General features: G+C 37.2%; 1 long non-coding RNA gene across 1 annotated transcript in view; it reads left to right on the forward strand.

Annotated features, from left to right (window-relative positions):
* The first annotated feature begins 2261 nt into the window (after nt 1-2261).
* The window catches only part of LOC141429195 (uncharacterized), a 100712-nt gene continuing 89186 nt past the window's right edge, over nt 2262-13787 (forward strand). Inside the window, exon 1 of the long non-coding RNA XR_012451502.1 lies at nt 2262-2394. This is a non-coding gene — a long non-coding RNA (uncharacterized lncRNA). The remainder of the gene's footprint in view (nt 2395-13787) is intronic.

The raw sequence follows: 13787 nt of genomic DNA on the forward strand, positions 1-13787 counted from the left end.
TGTGCATAATGATAGTTTTAACTTTAGAGGAATACCGTAGTATATTAAGAAAGCGGTCAAGGCACGCGAGCCGAAAATGATGAACGATATAAGAACAGAACGCAAAGTAAATAAACATGTAAACCGTCAATGCATCCGTCCAGAGTTCACATTGCTAATTTTACAGCAGCGCGCAATCTTGTACCGAAATGGCCTAAAATACTGCAAAATCAAACACACTTAAGCCCTTTTGCGTCAGTTAGTTCCAGTGTATTGCGAACGGAAGTGTGAACAGTCTTTGGTATTTGCTCGATTATTATAGACGGGTAAATACCTCTTGAAGAGGACGGCTTGGTATTTATGGAATGGTATTTGTTATACTTAGTGCTTGGCTAATAGTAACAGGGACGTGAAATGATTACACCGCTTCCTTAAAGTGGTGGCCAAGTGGTGACCTATGGCCTCTTAAAAAGAGTCCTGGGCTCGCACTTCAATGTTCTTCGGAATTGAGCTTTTTAGTGTGAAGAGGAAAACGTCTTAAGTAAAGGTGTATGAAACTGCAAAGCCATTCTATGGTTAATTGTGTAGTTCCCATTCTGTATTGGTGTACCACGTGGAAACTGCAGTGCGACATACAGGCCGGAGTATCGGTTGAACATGCACCAAGTTCCGATGACTTATTATTATTTCGTAATACTAAGATATAGTGCAAGAAAGAGCAGTTTTTATAATAATTCCAAACATTTTTCAAAAGAAAATAATAATAATAACAAATTTCTAATGTTCACGGCAAAACCATGACTATTCACAATGAAAAGTGAATTTCTCTGCAATAGTTGCACACGATGCACGTTGCACTGTTGTACACGGTACTACAATAATTTAGTGCCAAGCGACACTGTCGCCGCCAGAGTGAAGCTACGACATTATACATGCCTTGCTATGACAAATTGGCGACTTAAAGGCAAACAGTCGCCATTATCAGTAGATTTCTAGATGTTCAAAAAGTATTAGGACACAACCTTGTTATCAGTCATAATATACTTCGTTTTTTCGAAAAAAACGAAGTGTAGGCTGGAAATACACATGCCTTTAGTTCGCACATTTTCGTACAAGTAGCAGAGCTGGCATACAAAGATGACACAAGCGTGCAAGCTACTTGCATTAAATTTAAATATACGAGCTTCAGGCATGTGTATTTCCGGCCTGTGTTCAGATATTTTTGACCATCTAGATTCTAATGTTTATGAGGGCACAAATACCACACATACTACATTAATCTGTCATGTTTCAATAACGCCGTGGGTTTTATGGCGTTATGGCGTTATTGACAAGCGTCCATAAGCTTTGAACTTTAAAAGTTTATTTCAACAGCAATTTCATCTTATCTTCTACTGTCACTACCCTCTACACTATCCTTTTTTTTATTCGACTGGATGACAAACGAGCAAGTGGATGGATCACCACCGCCCATAAACATATCCTAACTACTATATCCTCACTAGCCAGGACAGTCCAGAACCGTAGACTTTTTCTGGGCAAAATGTTGACCTTCAATCATACTGAAAATAAGTTTCTGTTAAACATTTCATTTTTGATACAGTTGTTTTTTGTTGTCTGCACTTTCATTGTCATCCAACTTACAAATGAATACTAAATTTCAAGTAAATTTGACCATTGAAAATAGGGCAAAATGAAGTTGCAAGATTTGAAACAAAAATAAACAGGGCCCGTTAAAAAACTTGTAATTATTCTTAATGTGGGAACTAGAACAGTCGCCGCGTATCTGTAATGTAGAACCTGTTGACTTTTCCTGGCCAAAACGTCGACATTGTTATCATACTGTCACTGACTCTCAATGAGAGAAGCCATGACTTTCCCTAAATATAAAATTGCCCATTGACTTTTCCTCACGAAAAAGTCAACCTTGATACGCATTTTGTAACTCTCCATGGAGTCACGAAATCAAATCACCAAGTGCCCGAAATAAAAACCTTCCACCAGCTTTTCCTGGGCAAAATGTACATCTTGATATCGAACAGTTACTGGCGCTTAATGGGGGGAGCCACGACGGTCGCCCCGTGCCCTAAATATAAAACCGCCCATTGACTTCCTCTCCTGGCCAAAATGTGGACCTTGACCACAGCGTCCTGAAAGCAAACGAGCCGCGCGGAAATCAATTCGCGTTATCCATCAATATTACCTACTTAGTTCTGGATGTGTACCTACTACCTGTAACAGGTAGGGGGAGGTGCGGGCCCAGCCAGTGCAACCGAGGCCGCCCGAGCCGACAGTCGCGCACGGCGCCGGGATAAACTCGCGGACCGTCAGGACTACTGTGCTAGTGACTGAGTATAGTGTTCTATTTCCGTTGGTTTGAACGGTTTGTTTTGTTTTGTGATTGTTTGGAATAAGGTGCGTATTTTTTTATATTTGGAATACGTAACGTAGTTTTGACTTGATTTTTAATATGTTCTTTAGTTATTTAGCCCGAACAAAAATATGTAGTGAAATTAAATTTTATAACCGTTGTTTGCGTATGCTGTTTAAAAAATATCTCGCTAAAATATTCATCCCAGCCTATATACGTCCCTCTGCTGGGCACAGGCCTCCTCTCAGAACAAGAGGGCTTGGGCCATAGTTCCCACGCGGGCCCAGTGCGGATTGGGAACTTCACACGCACCATTGAATTGCTTCGCAGGTTTGTACAGGTTTCCTCACGATGTTTTTCCTTCACCGCAAAGCTCGTGGTAAATTTCAAATGTAATTCAGCACATGAATTTCGAAAAAATCAGAGGTGCGAGCCGGGGTTTGAACCCACGACCCTCTGCTTTAGAGGCGATAGGTCAAACCACTAGGATTGTTCCGTGAATTTTGTATTTATTGTCGAATTCCAGACTATTTCAAGGTCCGTGTATTATCAAGATAATAAAGAACTATATCATCCCGTTGTTTATGATAATACCGCTCCAGATTTTAAGCAAACGAAACGAACGAAATATATCATTCACTCATTTATTCGTGCAATAAAAATCGGTTTGAATCATCGACCGTAATGAATGCAAGACGTCTGTCCGTCCACATATATTTAGAAAACCGTTAAAACAAGAGAAGGCCACTTTTACAACATCCTATATCGGTCTTTAATGAATTAAACACTGCAGGTACCTGTACTATTTTCCGTGTTTAAAAGTTAGTGACGAGATGAAACCACAAAAGAGGCTGGAAACTTGTGGTCCGTCGTATCATTCTCTTCGTATGTTCGATGTATTCTTTTTCCAAAATAATGTGAGATAAATATCATGGGACAATTGATACCAATTAACCTGGTCCCAAACCAACCAAAGAGTGTGCCTATTGTGGGTATTACGCAAAGGATAAACATATTTGAACACGTAATTATTATTCTAAAACTGCTGTCTTATAATCAGTAACGCATGTACTTCGTATATAATTTAAAAGCTGTCCCTTTCATATTACACACAGACACTAACATTTTATTTACTTGTTATACATATGTACATTAAACATTCCAGTGCAAACTTTTGAATTTTTTTCACACAAATATTTGCCCCGACCGTGATCGAACCCGGGTCCTCAACCTTTGTAGTCAGTTTCTCTAACTACTAAACTGCCCGGTCGTCAAAAACTAAAATTTAAACTAAAATGACGTTCTAAACTTTACTTGTAAGTGAATTATAATGGAACAACAAAATATGAACAGCCACCAAAAGATACTTACACTTATATATGACAGTAGAGTCCTATGTAATTAAACCTTTAATGTATATATAAATATACCACAGCTGACTGTATACATGGCTTGTTATTTCGGGGAACCATACCTAACCCAGAATCCCTATATGATTCCATCCCATCGTTTTACCAAGGGATGGGATCATGTACCTACCTAATAATTTCTTAGTTACTTTATAGTAGGTACAATTCAATATTAAGTAACGAATTAGAATTAGCCAGTTAGATATTTAACTATGATTTTAATATCAACTGGATATTTCCACGCGTTCCCGAAATAAAGAGTCTCGACAGACCGACGGACGGACGGACAGGCAGCAAAGTGATCCAATAAAGGTTCCGTTTTTAACGCCGCCTATTGCTCACCTTGTAATTTTTTTTTCTCTGTGTATCTGTTTTCTGTATCGCTTACTTAACTGGTGTACAATAAAGAGTCTTTGTATTGTATTGTATTGTATTGTTTTTTCCTTTTGAAGTACGGAATCCTAAGAAACAGTAATTTCGATAACCATTTTTGTCTCGGATAACAGAGCAACCGCAGCAAGAATTACCCGCCAGCCCCAATGGCGCCAACTAAAGCTGACAAGGAAACCTCCGTTAATATTGTACGAACAGTTTAACTGTTGATTTTGCTTATGAAGCAGGTGAAGTAGTGACGTAACGATGAATATTTCGCGAATGCAAAAACTTCACTATATTTGAAAATACAAACTGAAATATAGGTGCACAGAAAAACCAGAAAAATAAGACCATCACTGGGAATCGAACCCAGGTCCTCGGTATTTCGTACCGCGTGCTATACCGCTACACCACTGATGGTCAACGGTACCGACACGAATTTCCCCTATGCACCTCATATCTCAGCTTGTTTATTTCTTATTTAGCCACTTAAGCAGTGACGCTAGCGACATCTATGCCGTAGCCCTCATCGAGAAACTTTTTCGGCACTCCATTGGAACTAACCGCTCACCCGGACAAGAGATATCCGTTACTAAGCAATCAAATTAAGATTGGTTTTTTGGAATCTTTTTGTATTTTTTATTTCAATTCCAAATTTTTACTTTTACGGTCATCCCGTAAAACCTAAATTGAAAATACAAACTGAAATATAGATGCACAGAAAAACCAGAAAAATAACTATATTTGTATATCACTATATTTGTATTCCAATTGAGTATTTAAAATACAAGTTTATTATCATTAAATAATTTATTGAATCAGGCGTTACTTTGCGGAGGTCCATATCAATGAACTAAAATAATTTTCTTGCTCACCCGCGACCTTACGATAGCTAAGCTTATGCAAAATATGCGTGTTCATGCAGTTCCTCCACCTCCACACTGTAAGAACACACACAAATCACACAAACCCATCTATCACCACCACCACACTACACTGACGCGTTTCGAACTCAAACAGAGCTCATCTTCAGAGTGACACAACCGTTCACCATGCTTCCAGTTGTTAGACTAACGAACTACAACCACCGTTTTAACTTGTCACTGTAACTCCCCAAGTACGTTTTACTCACATACGTTTTATGAAACAAAACAAAACTACCCACAAATTATTAATATTTTTTTTTTTTTTTTTAGTAAAACGGTGGTTGTGGTTCGTTAGTCTAACAACTGGTAGCATGGTGTACGGTTGTGTCACTCTGAAGATGAGCTCTGTTTGAGTTCGAAACGCGTCAGTGTAGTGTGGTGGTGGTGATAGATGGGTTTGTGTGATTTGTGTGTGTTCTTACAGTGTGGAGGTGGAGGAACTGCATGAACACGCATATTTTGCATAAGCTTAGCTATCGTAAGGTCGCGGGTGAGCAAGGAAATTATTTTAGTTCATTATTATCATTAAGACTTATTAGATTCTTTTGACTTCAATTCAGAAAAAGCGGCCAGCATAATTAATTAAAACCAACGGTTGTGTAAAATTATGGTAATTATTTTTTCTCTAACACAACGCATTCCTGCTATAATGCTTAACTGAATCCGCACTTTCGTAAGACTTAGGTACAATTTAAATTAATCATTCTAGATAGATTTCATTTTTCAAAGGAATTCATGTAATAATTTAGATGCAAATTGGTCATAAACACAAAAATATGGTTACCTATATATTGTTTTGTGTGTATCTACGCAAGACATACGAATAGTTACAATGTAGTAGGTAAGTAGTTATGTTATTGAAAGAATTGTTGTCTTCTGCACCTATCTCTTTACAAAAGTATTTTTTTTATTAAAATAGATTTGTGTGCGGCTTTTTCGCTTGAACCTTAGTACAGTCAGCGTCAAATATAAGTCAGCGGCGGACGTGATCAAATATATCGGAGCACAGGGTTTATGTATGGTTTAAAGATTTGGTCCGACATAGTTTTTAAGCATCGTGGCCTGTTTGGATAAAAACATACAAAATATTATATTATATATTATCCCTACTAATATTATAAATTCGAAGTAACTCTGTCTGTCTGTCTGTTACGCTTTCACGTCGAAACCACTGAACCGATTTGATGAAATTTGGTATAGGTATAGGTATTTTGAACCCCAAGGATCAACATAGGATACCTTTTATTCCGGTAGAGGGCGCCACCGCGCGATAACTAGATCCGCGCAGACGAAGTCGCGGGCTTAAGCTAGTTATATTATATACTAGCGTTTACCCGCGGCTTCGCACGCGTAAATCATTAGATACAGCAGTTGAATTGAAATTCGGGGATTTTATTAAATTCTCGTGGCAATTCCTAAAATTACATCGTGGTTTCATTGATGTTAAATTAAAACACCCATGCCAAATTTCATGACTCTAAGGCCAGCGATTGTTATTTCAAGATTTTATCCCTATCCCGTGGGAATATCGGAATAAAAATTAGCCTAGTGTTATTACAGATTTTCAGCTACCTACATACTAAATTTCATGACTCTAAGCCTAGCGGTTGTTATTAAGAGATTTTATCCCTATCCCTCGGGCATATCGGGATAAAAAGTATCCTATGTTTTAATCCAGGTTATAAACCATTTTTTTGCCAAATTTCATCCAAATCCGTTCAGCCGTTTCAGCGTGAAGGAGTAACAAACATACTCACTCACTCACTCACTCACAAACTTTCACATTTATAATATTATAGTAGGATTTTGCAGGTGGTAGGACCTTGTGCAAGGTCCGCCCGGATTGCTACCATGTTGCTCGCTAATCCTGCCGTGGAGCAGCAGTGCTTGCACAGTTGTGTTTCGGCGTGGAGAGTAAGACAGCCGGTGAAATTACTGGCACTTGAGGTATTCCATCTTAGGCCTCTAGGTTGGCAACGTATCTGCAATACCAGGAGTATTGCAGATGTTTATGGGCGGTGGTGATCTCTTACCATCAGGAGACCCACTTGCTCGTTTGCTAACCAGTCGAATAAAAAAATATATATATATATTGTCAAAGTATCACAAAATTAACCCGAAATTGAAGCCGTGGTGGCCTAGTGGTTTGACCTATCGCCTCTCAAGCAGAGGGTCGTGGGTTCGAACCCCGGCTTGCACCTCTGAGTTTTTCGAAATTCATGCGCGGAATTACATTTGAAATTTATCACGAGTTCTGCGGTGAAGGAAAACATCGTGAGGAAACCTGCACAAACCTGCGAAGCGATTCAATGGTGCGTGCGAAGTTCCCAATCCGCACTGGGCCCGCGTGGGAGCTATGGCCCAAGCCCTCTTGTTCTGAGAGGAGGACTGTGCCACCGAAATATTTCAGCAAATAGCTCGATAAATTAAACTGATTGCCCATGTCACAGTAGGTACAGTGAGCATCAAATATGAGATGAGAGTAAGGAAGGCCGGGTGCTCAAATATATCGAACCATGTTCTAACGGCCTTGACATAGAGAAGTGATATAATGTATTTTACGATTATTGATTAATTAATTACTATGCGATTGTTGTTTTGATTAATTTTATTATTGTTTTTGAATAGTACTTTTTTCATTTAAAACAAAATTTATTTGAAAATGCTGTTTTATTTTAAATAAATAACTAACATTATTACAAGAAGTAAGTAGCATATCGTCACTACCTAAAAAAAAAGTCGTACCTCAAAATAGATAATTTTTCCGAGTGAACTTTATGAACATTATGTCAAGGTTTAATTTTGTTGACATATTTATTTTAGATACGAGATTTGTTCAAAGTAGTGACGATATGGGAATAGAGCCTGAAATAAACGTTAATTATTATTATTTGAGCATCTGAGCCGGTGCCAATACTTAATTGACCATTTTTATAAAATTTTGTTTCAAAATTGTGTTCAGTGTTGTTTAATACAGTGAACGAGTATGATACTCGTCCCTTCTCTACAAAATTATCGGTTAATTCCGTGCTCGAATGCAACAAGTGAGGCGATATCGAGCGGAGTTAGCTGAACCATGTTCTATTAATTATGCTTTTGATAGTCGAATAAAAAAAATGTTTTCACTTCTCATGCTCGTAAAGTTCGTGTTTATGCTGGATCTAGGCGACATAAAATTACTTTTTATGCTCTAGTGCATAAAATAAAATTATCGTCTAAGACCAAGGCATTCAGGTCATTATTATTATTATTTTTAGTCAACAGCCACAAACAAAACAGTTTCTATATATTTTTTAAATAATTTTTAATTTATGTAAAACTAAAAATCAATTAAAATAAATCAATATAACTAAAAAATATAATTATTTAGCAATGCATGAAAAATAAAAGGTACCTAGCAATTGAACAATTGTTTCAACCGTTGCTATTTAATTTCCTCGCAATTGAAGTGAAAAGCAGTGTGTAAAACTCGAGCATTAATCCCATTTTCCGTCACACACACAATCTACTACTTAATATCTATTGTCATAATTTTTTAGTTTTGAAAGAAAGAAAGAAAAGAAAGATATTTTTATCACATTAGATGAAAGAAGTAGAGCACATTTAAGCACTGGTATTTTATGGTAAAATAGTTGAAAATAGATTGTTTTCGATCGGATTAAGCATAAACAAATCAACAGCTGTGAAACGGGGTCGTATTCTATATAACATTTTTCATATTATCTGACCCATATTCGTTGCTCTTGTTTATATAAAAGTGTATTATAATACAAAACAGTGACTCTTTATTGAGCATCATAATATAGTAAATAGTACAGAAGACAGAGGTACGAAAATTTGCAGAAACGTTTTGCGTGCTTATTCATAGTGGGTTTTATGCCTAACACTTTGTATAAAAGCGTTCACAGTGGTTCATATTATAATGGTCCTCTTCATCGATTTCAATGAAGGTCACCCTAAAAAACTACCTATTCTATAGATGACGTCTATTGTGGTGTGGATTTTTAAAAAAAATACTCTCCTGCACGCGTGACAGTACAGCTGGACAGCTAAGTTGTATGTGTACGCGTAGGAGGACTGAGGTCATTCTTTACGTAATTGAAGTAAGACGGAGTACGTAGTAACATGGTTACGTTACACGATCTCAGCGTAGAGTACCTACAAGAATGTTCAAGTACGGAAAAGTTCTCAAAAGGTATATCAGCTGTTACATTATGCCTTCAAGAAAATGGGTGAAAGGCAGCAAGTTGCTGTATGCTTTCGCAAAACGAGCCTAAAGCTATCCGATCTTATCCAGCAAAATACGTCAGTCGGTAAATCTGGTAGCCAACATTAATTTGCCGTTTTGCCTGAACCAATATTAAGTTATTAAAGGCAAACCGGATTATAAGTTAAGGTTGACTACAAAGGCTGTTTCTCTAGACGCTTATCTTGGTTGGCCGTATTCCAAACTCACTGGAGATTAGACGCTGTGCTTCAAGCAGATTCGATGCGGCTTCATATTTCAGGCTCCGTTTGGTAATTTCTAATAAAAACTTTCGCAGACATCTAATAATAAGAGTAATATTATCGTAGACATATTTTCTAAGGGATGTGAACCTCGATAACTTAATATATTTTATCTACATGCATATCATAACTTCCCTATTATATGTTCAGAAACGACTATCAAATGGCCTTTCTTAACCTGGTATCTGCGGGTGCATCTTAATGTTCACATTAAAGTACAGTGCATCTTAATGTTTACATTAAAGTATCGGTAATACTTTTTTTAACAATGCATATCTGTACATATTGTAGAAAACTTATGACATACATGTAGATAATAATTATTATTCAAAGTCAAAGTCAAAGTCAAGTCAAAGTCAAAGTCAAAATACAGGCCATATCTGAACATATTATAGAAAACTTATGATATGCATGTAGATAAAGTTATGTATGCGGCTATACATAATTAGGCATTAAAACACTCGTGTGATCTTATTATGAAACTCGCCTTCGGCTCGTTTCATAAAACCACACTCGTACTTTAATGCCTCTCATTATGCACCAGCCACATAAATAACTATAATAAGTTTCCGGTTATTTTAAGGCATCAGCATCTACCACAGTGATGACCATGGGTAGACTGGACTAGTACATTCTATTACAGAAGTGAATGGACGGTAAGGTGCTTAAAAACGATCTACACACGACTACTGCCAAGGCAATAAAAGAGTATTTTGAGCATCACACTCAATTATAAAGAAAGCGCATCAATTATGCTGCAGCCGTCTTATTTCCAGTGAATTTGTAATACAGTCAGCAGCAGAAGTAGATCAGGGGTTGTGGCGTTCAAAATGACTCTACTGCCAAGGTAATAAAAGAGCGTGTAGATAATTTTGAGCATCACAACCGCTCATCTACTTCTGCTGCTAGCTGTACTACATGAAGGGTCCACGGAAAGAACGTGCCTAGTCACCTAAGCAACTTTTTGAGTTATAGCGGTTTGAAAGTTAGTCATCACGAACAATTACTATGGTTACCATTTACTTAAAAGATAAAAAAAATGATTTTATATTGTTTTCAGATTATTGAATTCAATGGTAAGTCATAGTACTTTGTGAGCTCTACATTTTGAGATTAAAATCTCAATTTTAAAAAAAGGTGACTAGGCATGTTCTTTCCGTGGACCCTTCACATACTCACTGGAAATTAGACGGCTGTACTGAGAGCATATCTGATGCACTTTCTTCATAATTCAGGCTCGCTTTGGCAACTCCAAGTAAAAGTTATTGCGGATACAGAATATTTTGTGAAATGTAAAAGAGCCCATTGCAGCCAACTTGCAGAATAAATGTTTTGATTTTGATTTTTTGATTTCGACAATCGCTGTAATTACACAAAAAAAGGTTTATTAAAAAAAAGAATTGCTTTACTAATTGCTTGCCGTTGACTCCACACTAGGCAAAGCGTGACACGTGGCGACCGGCATTCGGGTACAAAACACTTTACTTAATTTCATAAGTTAATTCGAGGGACTTGGCCATCGAAACTTTCCGATTGCTTTTTGTGTTAAGTAACTAAAGTCGCTCCATAGGATAGCTACAGTATGATTGTATTAAAATTCGCAAAGAAAACTAGAATAAGAATAATAAAAAAAATATAATAAGAAGAAGCAAAGCCAAATAACAGGGAACTTTATTTTTCTAGAACAAATAAGCCAGGCCCCTACAGGCCCTGTACTACGAAATGCAAAATTCAAACTTCGTATCTTGCCGTTCCGCTTACGCTAATATTATTTAATACGAGAGTAAAAGGGACGGTCAGATATGAACTTCCATTTTGGAATTTCGTAGTAGCCCCCCAGTATCCTCTCAATAACATCGAAAATAAGCCTAGTATCTTTTGTAAGAACGTGGAGCTAATTCAGAAAAGTATTCAAAAGAAAATATTCTATTTACGGAGCCAGCCGACGCGGAGGTTTCAATGTTTCACTAGATCAAGAGCGACCTCGGTAACCTTTGGGATTTGTACTAAGGGCACGGGCACAGTTAGAGCTAGTGGCTAGCGCATTTCTATATATTCTAAATGAAAATGAAAAATAATTTATTTGCCAATGTTCAAGTACATTACGTAATAATTTACTTAGCTACTTAGCCTAAAGGTAGGAACTAGAGTTTAACAGCGGTTCTCACACTAGGTCGGGCTGTATCGTGTGAACCCAGTAATTTGGCATAAAAATCAAACTTTAGTTTAATAACACTAGCTAAAGAGACTGCCTGCTTGTGTGTGTGTGTGTGTGTGTGTGTGTGTGTGTGTGTGTGTGTGTGTGTGTGTGTATATGTGTGTGTGTTTCTATATCTATATACATATAAATCTCTTTTTTTTCTATATAATTGTATGTCTGTATTGTTTATGTGTTTCATTAATTCTCACTTATGTTGATAACTACATGACCTTTGTTGTGTTCCTTTCTTCTTTCCGTTTTTGAAGGTTAGGTACTTGGCAAAAATTGGTCTGTAACGATAAGGGCATCAATTTTTTTTTGTTTATTTCGTGGTACACGAAACTGGTGGCTGGACTCGTCTGTCGCATGCACCCACAGAGGTGGGCTCACACAGTCACTTGGTGGGCACCGGAGGACGGCCGTCGACGGCGAGGCAGACCGAGAAGGAGATGGCGGGACGATTTAGACGCGTATGCAAGGGATTGGCCTGACATTGCGCTGAACCGGGAGGTGTGGAGATCAAGAGGAGAGGCCTTTGCCCAGCAGTGGGACACTATTGTAGGCTAGCAAAAAAATAAAAAAAATCGTGGTAATAGAACAATGAACTCTAGCGAAACCCTTTAGATATCCGTAACACTTAAAGTACTACAATCCCCAGGATTTATTTACGAAATGTACCATTGCCGTGGTCCTAAGTACCTACTCAGTGTTCGTTCGCTTTCAGCCAGCGCCGCTTTCAATTAACATTTTGCGTTTTTCAAGTGTTTAAAACTTTTTCTTTTCTCAAGGAATAACCCTTACAACATACACAGTGTATAGGGTGTTCCGATTACACCGAGAGAATCTTCACAGTATATTTACTTACCTACTTATTAACAGTAGCTCGTAGCCTCCTGACCTATGAGGTCGGGTTTGAAATGAAGCCAGTTTCTTGTTTTATTTAAAAAGCTTTATATTTTTTTAGGCAAATTAACTTATTCGAGTAACGCTCGCTACTCTAGCCGGTATATTGTTTTCATTACAATGAGTTATCATGGCCGTAAAAGCATTATGTTAAAGTAAAAATTATGAAAGGTCTCATGTTAGGTATACACCTAACCTACCTGTAGGTACCTACGTACAATTGCCATATGTATCCCACTAATATTATAAATGCGAAAGTTTGTTTGTTTATTATCACTTCACGCCTAAACTGCTGAACCGATTAAGATGAAATTAAGTACCTATACAAATAGTTTGAGTCCCGGGGAAGGACATAGGAGATCGGTTCAGCGGTTTAGACGTGATGAAGTAACAAACAAACAGACTTAAAAACTTTCGCATATATAGTATTATAGTGGGATAACATCTGCGTTACTTTCCCGAGTTTTTTAACCGTTTATGTACTGTTCAATCGCAGCAAACACAGTCAAATGTTAATAATTATGGGTTACGGTAGGCTGATTGGGACTGTTACAAGATAAGTTACTTTAAAATATTTTGAGGCATTTTAGGGTTGTTTACGACGGTTTGAGGCTAAAAAAGATAAAGTGTCGAAAATAAAAACATGCTGTGAATAAACATAAAAATATTTTTAATACAAAAATATAAATCAAAAGGTTCAAAGGGTATTCTCGTTCAATCCTGCTAATATTATAAATGCGAAAGGTTAAATGTATGGATATTTTGTTACTCCATCACGCCAAAACAGGAAATCATTTTAACGAGATTTTGGCACAAAAGTAATTTATAAACCGGATTAACACAGATTACTTTTTATCCCGGAAAATTGGATAGTCTCAACGGAAAAGCGATTTTCGAATTCTTCGCAGACGAAGTCGAAAACAACAACTCTACTAGTACTCTACTACTTGAAAATTTTAAGTATGAAAATTTTAGTTCCGGGTTTGAGATTTGTATCTTTAAAAATTATAGAAAATATCCTCACATGGGTCTTCTAACAAAAAGCGTGTTATTCTTGATTTCAACAAACTCCAACAGAATGTTATTTGATATGGATTCTATGTTTTTTTTTATAA

This window comes from Choristoneura fumiferana, chromosome 6 (genome assembly GCF_025370935.1).
Source record: "Choristoneura fumiferana chromosome 6, NRCan_CFum_1, whole genome shotgun sequence".
In the NCBI taxonomy this organism is placed as follows: domain Eukaryota; kingdom Metazoa; phylum Arthropoda; class Insecta; order Lepidoptera; family Tortricidae; genus Choristoneura; species Choristoneura fumiferana.